General features: G+C 33.9%; 1 long non-coding RNA gene across 2 annotated transcripts; it reads right to left on the bottom strand.

Moving 5' to 3' along the window:
- Positions 1-463: 463 nt before the first annotated feature.
- On the bottom strand, positions 464-12995 carry LOC133203290 (uncharacterized). Of its 2 annotated transcripts, none has more exons than XR_009723378.1 (3): positions 12927-12995; positions 5137-5321; positions 464-1124 (listed from the first exon to the last, which is right to left on the bottom strand). It is a non-coding gene; the product is annotated as an uncharacterized LOC133203290 (long non-coding RNA). The 2 variants fall into 2 exon arrangements; XR_009723377.1 differs by lacking the exon at positions 12927-12995 and adding an exon at positions 10142-10276.
- Between the last annotated feature and the right edge of the window lie 545 nt (positions 12996-13540).

The following is a 13540-nucleotide window of genomic DNA, read 5'->3' as shown; positions in this document are numbered from 1 at the left end:
ATGGTTCCGGTTACCCGACCTTCCCTATTTTATACCCCCGACCCTAAACTTTTTTTATTGGCAATTTTCATATTTTTTCCAGAATGTCCCCCGATTTCCGTCAATGGCTCCAGTTTAAGTTTTAGTTTCAGCAATGACGGCCTCCTTGCAAAACATAGTGCAAGTGTTTAATAGTGTTAAATCCAAAGCAAGCTAGCATGTAGGTGTCCCCTACCAATATTGACTAGTATATTATCACACCACATCTAAATGCCATTTGCAAAGCAGTGATAGGTATTATTTAGAAAAAATTAAGAAAATCATTTTGTTAAATAAATAAATAATAATAAAAAAAAAAAAAAAAAAAAAAAAAAACCTACCTACCTACCCTAATTTTTTTGGAAGTGTAACCGGAACCACACATATTTTTTTGTTTGGCCTTATCTAAAGAAATATGCACTCTTATTTAACAAAAGTACAGATTTATACACAACATAGTTAATATATACCTTTCAAACACTATTTCCAAGACTTCCCAAAACTTTCTTCATCTTTAAATCAAGAAATATTTTATTTATTTATTTTTATTTATTTATTTTTTTTTTTTGATTTCTCATGCTCCAATACATAAGTGTATACCAGTATGACACAAATGACAAAGACAAAAATATTGTTTGACAATCTTTTTTGTATATTGCTGCATTGTACTTTACACAGGTACAGTCCTTTTTCTTGCGATTTTAAGTATAATCATAAGCATTTAAAATCCAAACAATAAAAAGTTGTTTTGCTGTGTTACACAAGATGTGATGGCTGCAACATTGCCCTTGCTCTACATGTATACATAATGGAGGAATTGTGATACAGAGAACACAGTTATATCAAAAGTCATGCATGAACATGCACTTAATATAAATTATGAGGCAAGAAAATCCATTTCCAGATCTGTGGTGTTGTTGACAACTTGACATAATATTCAAAACTCTTCCTACTTCTTTTCTTTATGATCAATGTCTTCATTTTTTCTTCCTAAATATTGATTTTAATTTTTCGATGGTAGTGCTTTGGGTGTTGCTATGTGAAGAGATCGATATATCGGAAATAGGCAGTCCTCTTTTTTCCCCTGTCGTTTGATGTTTTTATATCTGAAAAGAAAGCATCTGTCATGAGCATTTAAAGCAATGTAGGAAATATCAACAAAAAATACAACTAGTTGCCAATTTTTGTAATTGCACACCCTCACCCCCTGAGATGTAAAATGCATTTGGCAGTATTCTAAGTTTGTCAAATGGCACAGAGTATTTGTGAAATACCAACTACAAAATCATGAACTTGGAAGGCATTCAAATGATTAGCATATTAAAAACTTAAATATTAGAAATCTCACAGAATGAAAAGACAAGAAAGATGTCCATAGGACATGAAAGCCCAGCCGAGGGTATATTAGTAATGCAACATGAAAAGAGCTATATAAATCCCCCCCCCCCCCCTTAAATGTCATATTTTTAACATTTCTTGAAATGTCCTGAATTGTATATATTGTATGAACTAGATGTGTCGAATGCCACAAATGACTCTGCAGGCAGTTAAATAAGTTTCAAATGCCAAATTCAGTTTTAAGTTTGTTTGCACAAAAGATTTTTTTTCTAAGTTCAGGGGACATAACTAAATTCAAACTTGACATGTATTTTCTGGTAAAAAAAAAATTAATCCTTATACATACATCCCTACAAAAGTTAGAGAGCAGAAACTGAAAATTTCTTAATTTTTTCTAAATTCAAGAGAGATAACTCTGTCAAAAATCATTGGACCATGACCAAATTTGAACTTGACCTGTATTTTTTGGTAAAAATACCTGCACATGCAATTTCAACCTTATACATACATCCCTACAAAAGTAAGAGAATGGAAACTGAACATTTCTTATTTTTTTCTAAATTCAAGACAAACAACTCTGTCAAAAATCATCGGACCATAACCAAATTCAACCTTGACCTGCATTTTCAAATGACATATCCATATGTCAAATTTGAGTTGAATGTGTCCAACTGTTGCAGAGATAATGAACGGGAAGTGAATAATGATGGAATGACAGAACAGAGTAACACTATATTCCCCTGGCCATTTTATGGCAGGGGCAGAAAAATCTGAATTAACAAAAAATATCAATGTTTCCAAGCAGGTCATTGGCAATTTTTTGGCAATTGGCAAGGTCAAAGTAAAAAATGGTTGATGCAGTTCAATAGCTTACTTCATTATGTATCAGCATATGAAGTTTGATAAAAAATATCTTGAAGAGTTTCTTTAAAACTGAGCTAAACACTAATTTAAGAAAAGTAAGTCAAGGTCAAAAGAAAGGTCATGATCATGAAATGTTGATGCAGTTGAATAATTCTCCTCCAAATGTATCAGCAAATGAAGTTTGATAAAAAGATCCTATCATAGTTTCTTTGAAACTGAGCTTTAAACTGTGCTAAATACAAAGCATAATGGAAGGACAGAAGGACAGAAGACGGACATGACAAACTCTATATGTCCTGACCATATTCATGTCATAAAAATGTATTCTGATGCATTGTATTTATAGACCTATCTATAAATGTCTTTATAGTACTGATACAGGTCTCCCAAAAATGGCTAACCAGTAATCTGAAATGAAGAACTTTGCCATCTATAAATAATACAGTCAGGGTTTAACACTAAGGCACATCAGACCAACTTGGTTAAATGAATGGTATGGTTGTGTGCAATGTATGTGAACTAGACCTTTTGGTCAGGTTGATAACTGTTAATTCCATTTCAGTCTTTTGAATAAATATATTCAAAATTGTAAAAAAAAAAATATCTTATTTGTACAAATGTAAACACAACCATTGCTCTGTAAGTTGAAATTCCCTTCATAACACAATTGTTATTTTTAGCCATAAAATTTTTTTATAATACAGTGCTACCTCAGTATATTGCCAACTTTTGTCCAAGACAGATTTTGGCATTAAAGCGAGGGTGGCAATATAACATATTCTGCCATAAATTACAATTCAATGGGTAATCAAAACAAAATAAATACATGTAGATTACGTAATTTATTTCCGTTACAATCTATTTATGTCACATGATATGAGGGCAGCTCTCATTTCTTTTTGAAAAAAAAGTCATTATTATTTTTTTTTCTTTTTGTTTACAATATTTTGAATGAAAAGCAATAAAAATATCAGAATATTGAACACGTCAATTTCCTTTCGTCATGCACATGTTGAATAAGAATTTAATAACCCAATGACAAAGATGTCAGCGGCCGTTATAGCCTCTTGGTATAAAAAAAAGTTTTTGAGAATTATCATTAATGTCATCTGAATCAAAAGTAGATTATTTCACCGTCTCAAGAATTTCTGAATCGGTTAAAATGTTCAGTTGGTAAAGCATCATGACTGACAAATGGTAAGTCACATGTCAGAGCACGTCAACCCGTTAAATTAGACATGTATGCTCATGTTTGCTAATACCTGTGTACTTCTCTTCCGATTCTGTTTTGATATTTATCAATCAAACCAATATATGCCCGACAAATAAAGGAAATTTCAGGGCTGACGATATCCCTAATATTTTCATGTGCGGAATTATAGTTACTGTAGTCTAAAAAAAGATATGGGGTTTCCTTTTTGATTGATAGAATGGCTTCATAATCTAAGGGGACGCAAATGATTTTTTGCATTTATTATGGTTTTGTGCATTATCCATGATAGGCTAACGATACCCCTAATATTTTCATGTGCGGAATTATAGTAGTCTAAAAAAAGATATGGGGTTTCCTTTTTGATTGATTGAATGGCTTCTTAATCTAAGGGGACGCAAATGATTTTTTGCATTTATTATGGTTTTGTGCATTATCCATGATAAGCAATAATTGGCGATATACAATCAAATAGGTCGAATGTTGATCAATCCTTTTTTTTGTAATCTAAATTTGTACGCTTTCTTTCGCTTTACGTTTCCATTACTGTGATGAAATAATTCTTCTATCTTATAAACACACTCCAAAGACATTGCTAATTTTGAGTTTTATGCAACAATTATCTTTAATCTAGCTGAATTCCTAGTCCAGCAAGTAGCTTCACCGCAACCACTGTCAAAGCACGGGTGGTGTCCAAATTACCGACACACGCTAGATAATTGGCATTGTTACCAAGGATTTTTTCTTACATGATTTGACCTTTTGTTTCCCAAAACCAGTGGCAGATGGCAATAAGCAGGGGTGGCATTATAACGGGTGTATTAATACAGGAGGAAATCTGTTCTTCAAGAATTCCTGGCAATAAGCGAGGGTGGCAATATGATGGAGGGCAATATACCGAGGTAGCACTGTATTTTTTTTAGCTGTAGTAGACAAGTCTGGGCTGAAACGTATTGATATGGTATAAATACTTACCAAATGACACTTTCTGTATTTAATAATATTTAGGATAATAATTTTAGTAAAGTTTGTTGAATGTCTTCAAGGCTCATAATTTTCATGTCCCAATTAATGAACCAGACTCAAAATGGCTGTCAGATTCTTGACACGCATAAGAGATAGTTTCAAAAGTTACCAATTAAAATAAGCAATTAAAAGAAGTTTGGTCAGGGCAAGTGATTTTATGGTTATTAAAAATTAAGGAAGGTAGCCTGACATGTCTAGTACTTGTTAAAATAAATGTCAAACCCTGATACTCAAACCCTGTTATCTCGAACTATCATTGGAACTGTGGAAAAACTTGGAGATATCGGGAGGATTCAAGATGTTAAGGGTTAAATACTTAATAAATATAATAAGTGATTGTGACTTAAAAATTACACACATATCCACTGTATTCGAGATATCAGTGTTCAAAATACCTATGTTCAACTGCACAATCATGTATTCTGTAAACCAACTATTATTCCCGACAATTTTTATTCAGGATTCTTTACCTTGAAATCCATCTGCAACAGTAAGCATTAATTTTTGCAGTGAAGGAAACATTCTACCATAATACACTGTCACAACTTATGATTGGTTTGTAATGAGAAGTAATGAAGGTTGCGAAAATTGCAGATCTTTCTTGCAGGCAAGTCAAAGTTGGTTTACAGTATATCTTGTTTATATACTGAACTTTACAGGGTATAATAACCAAGTCTTACCATTCAAAGTAATTTAATCTAATGTTTCCCTAAGTATGACATCTTCTGTCATCAACTGCCATCAGAAATTTGAATACTTAAGCCAGTTCCAATGTCCTCCTTTGCAAACCCTGGTATTCCATGTGAACTGACATTTGGTCTCCATCTGATTCTTAGCCACTCCAATTCTTGATTGTCTTGATTATCTTCAAAGAGAAAAAGAAGTCAACTGAACCTAAGATCAATAGCTTCCTATAAATTTAAGTCTAATCTTAAATATAAAGATGCTCTAAAAGATGTCAAATGTACAACAGTGCTCACTTGAGTCATTTAAGCTCTGCTGTTCTTCAGAAACTTTTTTATCCCCATGAAAAATTGTGACCTCATAATGTGACCTAATCTAGCTCCAATAATACTGCATCTTTGCTTGCTTTGTAACATACAATTTAATAACTCCAAAAAAATTGGGGGGGGGGGGGGGCTACTTTAACACTTTCGACCACCATACATCCAATAAATGTTTTTAAACCCAGAAAGACCAGCAGGTGGAACAATGTAAACAGAAAGAGGCATACCTTTCTCTCTTATAATGTATAGTGGGGTATTTTTTGTGTGGAATGATTATTCTAGGTTTTTACAGATTTATTCCAATGGTACACATGATAAATAAGTGTAATAAATATAATTTCTGAAAAAAAGTCCAAGTCCTAAGGGGGGGGGGGGGGTCTCCTATCCATAAGTATCTGTGCTGCTGACTTGTGGGGAATATTTTTCACTTTTTATCACTGTTGACTTGTGGGGAATATTTATCACTGTTGACTTATGGGGAATATTTATCACTATTTATCATTGTTGACATGTGGGGAATATTTATCATTGTTGGCTTGTGGGGAATATTTATTATCATTGTTGACTTGTGGGGAATATTTATCACTTTTGACTTGTGAGGAATATTTATCACTACTGGCTTTTGGAGCAATGCATTATTTTACTATAGATTTACATAAAAGATAAAAATTATTTTTTTCAATAAATATCTACCAAATCTAAAATTTAAAGAATCAATCATAATATAAATGTACTGAAACTAAATAATATTCATAATTAAGTCCTCTAAATCAATGCACATTGAACATGTTTGATATGCTGCATAGAGAGTTTTCCTGAACTAGATTTAAATTAGAATTTTATTGCAAATTTTTATTTTTTCTTGCATAAAACTGTTTTCAATTCAGAACTTAAGTCAGTCTATGCGAAAGTTTTTTGGACCACACTGGACATTCAGTCCTGTGTAATTTTTAATTAATGCAATGAATACAAAGGACTGAACCAAATTTTGTCAGACCAAAAAACCTCTTGAGTAGGCCTAACAGCTTTTCTTTTACCAGGGATCGCTCCCACATTATTCTGTAGAGTCCATGCAGTTTTAATGACATTTAATTACGTATTTGGAATTGTGCGACAGTTTTTACTAATAAAAAAAAAACATTGAAATGACTGCGTCGAAATAGTTAAGCTCAAAACCGGACACTGAAACATCAGACATTCCGGTCCGGTGTAAAAATTGACACATCAGGCCAGAAGCACTGCACATCGGTCAGGTTCGACGGTCTGATGTCTTTCGCATAGACTGAAAAGTAGATTAAAGAGAGGTAAAAGTTATAAATCATAGGGGTATAGGTGTTAATTTAATCATTGATGGATTTAACTTAAACCAATTGATTACTCTCAATTATAATCAATCATTTATTAGTACATATTGTAAAATTTTCTGATAATTCAATATTTATCAACATGGTTATATCTTCACAAAGAATTTTGGCTGAAGTAAGTCGGAGGTTAAAGTGATCTGTTCTGAATGACTGAATCATGAAACCCTTGGAATTTATTAATGCATTTAACAAGTCAGTAGTAATGTTACCCTCATCATACTCATCATTAACAACATATTGTGCAATGGGTAACATCATATAAATAGTGCTTATTTTTTAGGGTAAAATTAATAAGAGGCCCATGGGCCACAACGCTGACCTGCGTAATTTTGGCCTTGCTTTTCTTCATCTGATTTTCCCCCTTGTAATACCTATTGTGGCCCCGCCCTACCCCAAGAGGTCATGATTTGAACAATTTAGAATCAGCTTTTTTGCCCATTGGTTCTTGAAAATAAGATTTTTAAAGATATTTTCTACATATTTCAATGTAAAACTTAGATTCCCTTTTGTGGCCCCGTTCTATCCCTGGGGGTTATGATTTGAACAATTTAGAATTTACACTACTCCAGGATGCTTCCACATATGTTTCAACTTTTCTGTGCAAGTGATTCTTGAAAAGAAGATTTTTAAAGAAATTTTCTACATATTTCAATGTAAAACTTGGATTCATTTTTGTGGCCCCACCCTACCCCTGGGGGTCATGATCTGTACAATTTAGAATCTACACTACCCATGGATGCTTCCACATAAGTTTCAGCTTTTCTGGCAAAGTGGTTCTTGAGAAGAAGATTTTTAAAGATATTTTCTACATATTTCAATGTAAAAATTGGATTCCCTATTGTGGCCCCGCCCTACCCCCGGGGGTCATGATTTGAACAATTTTGAATCTACACTACCCAAGGATGCTTCCACATAAGTTTTGTTTTTTTCTGGTTCAGTGGTTCTTGAGAAGATTTTTTAATGACCCACCCTATTTTTGTCTTCTCTTAATTATCTCCCCTTGGAAGGGGGCTTGGTCAGTTATTTTCACAATTTAAACTCCCCTTCACCCAAGGATGCTTTGTACCAATTTTGGTTAAAATTGGCCTAGTGGTTCTTGAGAAGAAGTTGAAAATGTGAAAAGTTCACAGACGGACAGATGGACAGACGGACAACAGGTGATCAGGAAAGCTCACTTGAGCTCTCAGCTCAGGTGAGCTAAAAATGACATACTGAGAGAAGACTTTTTTTCAACTGATGCATCAGTATGTACACTACAGTGTATTATACAGCTGAATGTCTGATTGATAAATAAAAAAAAAATTCTACATCAGAATTAATTTTAAAAGGCATTTAAACACTCTGCATAGGTTTTTTACGCCATTTCTATACCCCAAGGGATCATGATTAAAAAAAAACAAACTTGAATCTACCTGAAGATGCGACCATATGAATATGACTAACCAAGGCTTTATTTTCTTGAACAGCTCATTTTTATTTGTAGGTTTTTCCTATGTTTTTCTATGTAAATCTTTGATCCAAAATTGTGGCCCCACTCAACTGTTACCTCAGGGTTTCACAATTTGAACAAACTTAAATCTGTGCTACCTGAGGATGCTCCCATATGAATATGACTACTCATGGTTTTGCTGTTCTCAAGAAGAAGATGTTTAAAGATCTTTTGCAATATATTCCTCTGTAAAACTTTGATTTCCCATTGTGGTCCTGCCCTACCCAGCCCCCAGGGGTCATGATTTGAGCAAAACTAAATCTAAGGGCAAGAGAAAGAAAAAAAAAACCCTGACCCTGGGGCCATGAAATTCATAATTTTGGAACTCAGGAAGAGGCACTTTGCCATTTTATAGTCTGTCTATTTAATACCCAGGAGAAGAAAAGATTTTCAAAAATATTAAAGAATTTTCACTATACAAATTCAATAGACCACCCCATCTTCAAACATAAGAGCTGCTGACCCAAATTTCACAAATCTGGAAGAGGTACCCTTGATTAATATAACCATGGGCTCAGTTTATCTGCTTTATACCCAGAAGCAAGAAAGATTTTCAAAAAATTAATGCATTTTTAGTGTATATTCAATAGAACCATGCCTTAGCACCAGAACAAGTGGCCATGATATTCACAATTTTAAAAGAGGCACTCTTACTCATCATAACTATGTAGTAAGATTGGTAACCTGATGCACATGATCAAAGAAGGAAGATTTTCAGAGAAATAATGCATTTTCTCTATATAACCAATAGGGCCCTGCCCTAACACCAAAACTACTGACCCCTTGGGGAATAAAATTCAAAATTATGGAAAAGGCGACTTTATTCATCATAACCATGAACTTCGTATTGTTTTCAATACTCAGGAGCAGAAAAGAAATTTTCAAAGAAATTTATACCTGTATTATCCATAGACCACACCCTCCAACCTCTCATCCTGGGGGCTATGAAATTCACAATTTTTGAAGAAGCACCCTTGCTCATTATAACCTGCACTTAGTTTTTTCCCCTTAATAATCAGAGACAGAGAAGAAGATTTTCAAAAGAATTAATGCATTTTAACTATACATGTAATTATCATTAAAGCCCCATCCTAACACTAGAACCCTCTATCCAAGGGTCATGAAATTAATAATTCTGGAAGAGGTGCTCATCATAACTTTGTACTTAGTCTGTCTGCTTCATATCCAGGAGCAGAGAAGAATATTTTCAAAGAAATAATGCATTTTCACCATATTTAATCAATGGAGTGCCACCCTTACACCGGAACCCCTGACCTTGGGGCAATGAATTTCAAAATTTTGATAGAGGGCTTAATGCTTATTCAACCATGGCAGCAATTCAACTACTTGATTTCCAGGAGTAAAAAAAAAAAGAAGATTTTTAAAGATTGCAATAGTTTTAATGGGTTTAGCCCCATCCCTCAGGCCCAAAGGGAGGGGGTGGCAGAGATAATGAAATTCACAATTTTTGTTCCCCTTCATCATACTAGATATTCTTTGCTAAAATTGGTTGAAATTGGTTCATCGGTTCCAGAGAAGAAGCTAAAAATATTCAAATGTTAAAGAAGGATGGACAAAAGCAGATAGCAAATAGTTTATCGGAGTGACTTAGGGTTTCATTTGGAAAAAAGGGCTAAAATTAGCACAAAGTTAATTTGAGTTTCCTTTCAAGTAAGATCAATTGAAAACAAAAAAGTACATTTCAAAGACTGAATAACCATGAGGTCAGCAAATGAGGTCAGTGAATATTTTTTATGGTAATGGAAGCATAGATTTCAAAATGATAATTGTTTACTTATGATCTTTTACAGTTATCTTGACTTACCAAAGCCTTCTGTTACAATACAGAAATCCAGACAGAATGCATTCAGTTATATACTCTTATCCTCCAATTCCATGCAGAGTTGTCTGTTAACATCTGCGTCTCAGTCTCCAACATTTTCAAGAAGAAAGTTGCCTTAAGTTTGTTCTTGTTGTGAAAACTCCAAAATCTGCAATAATAGTTTTTCATTAGTATATGTGTATATTTTTACCCATGATTACAAGAAAAGTCTATAAGCTACATCACTCAACACCGATTTTTGACCCGAATAGCAAATATAATTTGTCAGAGCTCTCAATACAACTAAGTGAACTAACCCTGTCTCGACACACTTAAGAAATAAAATTTAATTTGTAATCTTTGCATCAACTTAGATAGTTTTAAAAGACATTTTGCTTTTTCTGGAGGGGCGTGATCAAGTCCAACATCTGGGATTGAATAATACAGGTACTCATTGAAGAAGAAAAGAAGAACTGGGAAGACCTGTTGTGTACATGGTGTACATGATACTTAAATTTGCACCAGTCTGCAACTTTATTTGTTATTGACATGAACAATATTTCAAATTTTTTTTTAGAAAAGGTTTAAATCTCAAAAGTTCAAGGGGTCACAATCTTTAAATTATACCAGTACGTCATGTATTTTTAAAAAAAACGTGAAAAGTGAAAACAGTACAAAAAAGATGAATGATCATCGTCAAAGCAATAAAGTTCATCAAAAGCAAACATTTTTAAAGGGGTGGGACAAAACAGGTAGATCTTGTGATACAATACGTATCTCAATACATATAACATGATATGATAAATATCTCGATATTATAATAAATATATATGAAAACTATAAAATTAAAACTAGAGTGTTTAAAGGAACATGTGTCGCCTACTCTGTAGCTTCCTTAAAGGTGAAAAAAAAATCTAAAATTGGTCAGGTTTTTATTTACTTTTAGCATGATAGTTCATGCATTTCCCTGCAAAGAAAAACTGCACCCACAGATAGTATAAGACTCCGATAGAATCTGACAATCAAAGAATATATGGTTCTTTAACCCTGGCCTCAAATGAATAATCTAATTGAAATTATTAGAAATATCTTTTTATCATTTTATTAATACATATTTCCAACAATTAATCCTCAAAAACAGATTTCAGCCTGTCCTTACTGCAATTGTCACTCTACACAATCCATTGTGGAATACTGATCCCAATGTATTTTCATTGTATTTACATGTGAGTTAACTGAATTTCATACAGTTTCAAAGTACTTATCATGAGCTAAATGTGTTTCCAATAATCCTCCAAAAGAGATTTCAGTCTATCTTTACAGCAATTGTCAGTCTTAACATGATCCATTGTGGAATACCTTGTCCCGATGTATTTGCATAGTATTTTATCAAAGTATAAGTTTATGTGGTTAACTGAATATCATACAGATTCAAATTACAGTATCATGAGCTCATAAACATGTATAAATGCTAAATATCAAAATCCTGTCTCTCAATTTCAAAAGTCATAAGTTAACCTAAACTCCCAAGGTATTTTTTGTAAAGTAGGTCAAAGGTCAAGGTCAAGTGGATTGTAATGCTGGTATTTTTCATATTGTGTTACAACAAACAGTGCACATGCTAAATGGCATAGAAATACCTTTTAAATGTCAAAAATATGCTGTAAATCGGCCCTATGAACTATTTTGAAAAGTAAGTCAAAGGTCAAGAGGTCGGTAACCATGGTAATTTACAAAAGCCATAGTGCCAAGCAATATATGTGCAAAATATCAAATCCATACCTCTTACAGATCTTGAGATATAGGGTGTGACAGACGGACAGACAGACACCTGGTAAAGTGATCTCTTAGTGCCGCTCTGCTCTGCAGGTGACACAAAAATTTAGTATTTTATTTCAATATTTGTCTACTTGACAATAAATCAAGATTCTATATCACTCTATATCAAACCAAATGTGGTCGCACACGTGGCACAGTGGATAGAGCGTTTGCTCTAGAGTCGCGGAGTAAGGAGTTGATCCTTACTTCGCAGGTATGAATCCCACTGTGGGACGTGGAAACCGGTCCTTCAGATGAGACCATATAAACCAAGGTCCCGTGTTGCAGTAGGTGCTGGCACGAAAAAGATCCTTCACTGCTCAATGGCAATGAGTGCCAAGCATAGGTCAAAATTTGCAGCTCTCCACCGGCAAGTGGTGGCGTCTCCATACGAGTGAAAAATTCTCCAGAAGGACGTTAAACAATAAACAAACCAAATCAAATGTGCTTTGAAACTGATACTTGAAGTTCATCAATTTCATTGACTAAAAATTTACAAAACAGTATTCTAGGGCATATTTACTACCGATATTCGGACTTATTTTTCCTCAAGAGAAAATTTCCCTTAATATCCCATTTTCCCCTTTTGATGAGTACAAAATTCCCCTTACAATAATGAAAAGCACAAATATTTTTTTTCTTTTATAAAAATTTTCAGACTATGTGAAAAATGGTTTACTTTGCTATTTTATGCACTCTACCTGGTCATTAAAATGCTGAAATTGCCCCCCCCCCCCCAGCAGGGCTTGTCCAGTGGCAGTGGCCCCCAGACCCCGGCTGATTTTCCCAATTTCTCAAGTAAGGGTAATTTCCAATTTGTTTCAAAATTTCAAATTCTTTGTAATGAAATTTGAGAATCCATGCTTTGTTACTGGCTGTTAGTGCAGATGGACACTAACTAATAATATTAACTGTTGTGGAAACGATACTTTCTGATGCTTTACAAACTGAACTTTTCTATGTACAGTACCTAACCGTCTTCCGAGGATGCTCAAGAGTGAAAATGTTTTCCCTCTTATCTATGACTTATTAGTTGTAAAGAGCGTTTACAATACCAATATCATCTCTTCACTTGGTAAAATTTCAATTTTTTGATAGGTTGTTCATGTATCGTTTCGTACTGATATTTCAATGCATATATATCATAAACCGTATCTTAGGAGAAAATATTGGTATGTATTGGTTTGTCAGTATATCATCCCACCTCTACCCTTTAAAAAAGCAATATTTATATATAAGATTATAACACTACTAGTCTAGAGACATAATTTTGTGTCTTTGAATGACTGAATTTGAACCCATCTCTGGCATGTCAGTCCAGTGTTCTATCAATTCAGGGACCAACCTAGACCCAAAATTTAGGGAGACTTCACTTCTCCCTCAGAGAAATGTATAAGGGAGAAGTTTTAAATTCTAGGGAGACTTCCTGACGCGCGTGGCACACATTGATCATTATTAAACTTTTTAAAAACAAGAGGCCTAGGGGCCACATCGCTCACCTGAGCAGTATGGCTAGGAAAAAGCAGAATTCAGGTGAAGTTTGGAGCTCAAAAGCGACTATTTCACCTCAGTCGCCCCCTAGGT

The sequence above is a fragment of the Saccostrea echinata genome, unplaced genomic scaffold (genome assembly GCF_033153115.1).
Source record: "Saccostrea echinata isolate AGI-Se365-2 ecotype Australia unplaced genomic scaffold, CSIRO_AGI_Sech_v1 ptg000049l, whole genome shotgun sequence".
In the NCBI taxonomy this organism is placed as follows: domain Eukaryota; kingdom Metazoa; phylum Mollusca; class Bivalvia; order Ostreida; family Ostreidae; genus Saccostrea; species Saccostrea echinata.
The sequence above is the reverse complement of the archived record's forward strand: the minus strand, read 5'-3'. Positions and strand labels throughout refer to the sequence as shown.